General features: G+C 37.4%; 1 protein-coding gene across 2 annotated transcripts in view; it reads right to left on the bottom strand.

Moving 5' to 3' along the window:
• Positions 1-2,500, bottom strand: part of ZFHX4 (zinc finger homeobox 4) — a 150,714-nt gene that overhangs the window by 128,230 nt on the left and 19,984 nt on the right. The gene's annotated exons all lie outside the window — the stretch shown is intronic.

Here is a 2,500-nt window from a genome sequence, read left to right as displayed (position 1 = left end):
TCTCCCCTAGCTTAACAAATCATACGCAAGCACTACTGATGAAAATCCTTCAATCATTTCTTGCAGGCAGGCATCTTAGACCATAAACTCCCTTTGGTGAGAACAAGATGCACTCTATAAAAGCTATATCAGTGTCTGACAGCAGGGTAAAAGCACCAGAGGAAAGTTGGGCACACATTGGTTAAAAGTCTGCCTGCCTTCATTTCTTTGTGAGCCTGCAAGGCTCCAGCCACTGTAATAGTAGTCTGATTACAGCCTAAGCTACTCCAAGTCCTTGCAGATCTCACAGTTAGCAGAATGATGGCACTGTACACAACAGCTGAGTACTCTGAAACTTTAGTGTTTATTTTCAGCCTATGATATAGAATCTGCCTTGCTTTTATGCAGGAGGTAAGCAATCTCTATTCTAGTCATAAGTCAGAGTGATAGAGCTCATTAATTGTAGACAAAAGCAGTAGCAAATTTATCAGATAAGTTTTCAATTAGGTATAAAAGTTTGATTGCATCCTGAAAACTGTTGTTTCAGATATCCAAAGCATTGTTTTCTCCATCTGCTTATTTAGAAGAAAATGAAATCTAATTTTAAAATTGTGCATTTCTAGACAATATACCATTTATATATATAATAGCCAGGTGCAATATCCCTGCATAAAATCACTCAGTGTAATTTTGGGATTAAAAAAAAAGCCTTGCCTGGGAAAGGCTGCAGTGAAGGTCACCGAGATATTAAGTATGAAGGATAGCTGCTTAATTTTTTTTTAAGTGTAATCAAATCTAATCTTGTCAGCTAAATCAGAGAGGGGAAGTGATCAGTTTAAGATACATCAGAAGATTTGCATAGAATGAAAATGAATCAAAATTAGTTTTGCTATATGAGGTGGCTAAAATGACAGCCTAATTGCTCCTGAATCAAACATCACAAACCTTGGTGTGTAATTTTAATCATTGATGAGATCCAGGTTAATTATGCTCATAGCACACATGCAATTTAAAAACCTTTTGAAAAAATCTGATCACAAAGAGCATGAAAACCTAATAATTCTCTAATTAGTCTGGAGACAAGCATGTTTACCTTCCCATTTGGCAAATCTGCACAAACAGCATATGCATCCTGAAGAAAGCCTATGCATCTAATGCATTCTCCCCCTAAGGCATTATCTACAGATAGAAAGTTACACAAGGATAGTTACACCAGACAGCAAACCCCTGCCCCTTCCATCTGTACAGGACTGGTATAAATGTCTTTATACTGGTGTCTCTCAACTCTGACACAAAAGGATAAACAATGCTGGTATAAAGCATTTTTACATGTATCCATTCAGCAACTGCACACGTAAGACTGTTTTGGCCACATGTAAACACACATGCAAGCAGGAAGACAGACACCTGACTGGTATCAACACACACACAAGAAGCTCTTTAGACCACTGCAGAGGAAAACAGATAGTAGTAGTTTTGTTTTGTTTTCCAGCAATGATAGAGGGATATATGTGAAGTAACTCTGTCCGACTCAGAACCACGTCAGGATCAGTCAGGGTGAAACCTCTTTAGCAGGTAAAACTGACTGATAAAGAAGGAGTTAATAGAGCAAATGGAGCCAGATGCAACTGCCTAAAACTATTCTAATTCTGTCTGGGGCTTTGTATTTAACCTTTCCTGCTTTAAGCAATCCCTACCCATACTGCAAGTATACCATGATATGTGACGGCGTCACAGTGTCCAGCACACACACAAAAAACCAGTCGCCAGAATAGTCAGAATAGTCACACACACCACATTGCAACCAGGATGACATTTATGAGCACTAAATAATTTTAGGCAGACACAAAATGGGTTCTGCAGCATAGAATCTCACCCTTCCCCTTCTTCCCACAACCTTGTACTGAACAGTCTTGCTGTTGCAATCCCTGGTCTTAAAAGATTTGCAGAACTAAACTAGATTTTTAAACCTTCCATCACATAACCAAAGTAAAAAAGCCAAAATAGCACCATAATAAGTGTCATAACATCTTTGTTATTACTTAATCAACATTTTTAAATAAACTGCACATTTATAATTATCAGTCTCCTTACATAACTTCAGTATTAAGCAGTACTAAACAATGACATCAGCCCTCTGATCACAGTTGTATAAACAAGAGTACATTTCATTCCAATTAAAACAAATACTAAATCTTTGAACTGAGGAGAAACACAGAGAGAAACCATAACGTATATTTCCACATTTGAGCTGTTTACAACCTCAGTGGCCATGTTTGCTATCAGTTTAGGCAGATGAAATCATTATACCTTAATGAGGAATTAAAGATTACTGGGATGACTTACTGATTGTATGTAACATATGATAGAACATGCATCCATTAGAGGTTACAGCATCTTCAATACTGAAAAATAAAAATATATCTCACTCCCCGCTGGGGACCTTCTGTGTGAGTTATAACGAAGTTTCACAAAGTAATAGCTAAAAAAAAATCACAAGGACTGCCTCAGAACCAACATT

The sequence above is a fragment of the Phaenicophaeus curvirostris genome, chromosome 3 (genome assembly GCF_032191515.1).
Source record: "Phaenicophaeus curvirostris isolate KB17595 chromosome 3, BPBGC_Pcur_1.0, whole genome shotgun sequence".
Classification (NCBI taxonomy): domain Eukaryota; kingdom Metazoa; phylum Chordata; class Aves; order Cuculiformes; family Cuculidae; genus Phaenicophaeus; species Phaenicophaeus curvirostris.
The sequence above is the reverse complement of the archived record's forward strand: the minus strand, read 5'-3'. Positions and strand labels throughout refer to the sequence as shown.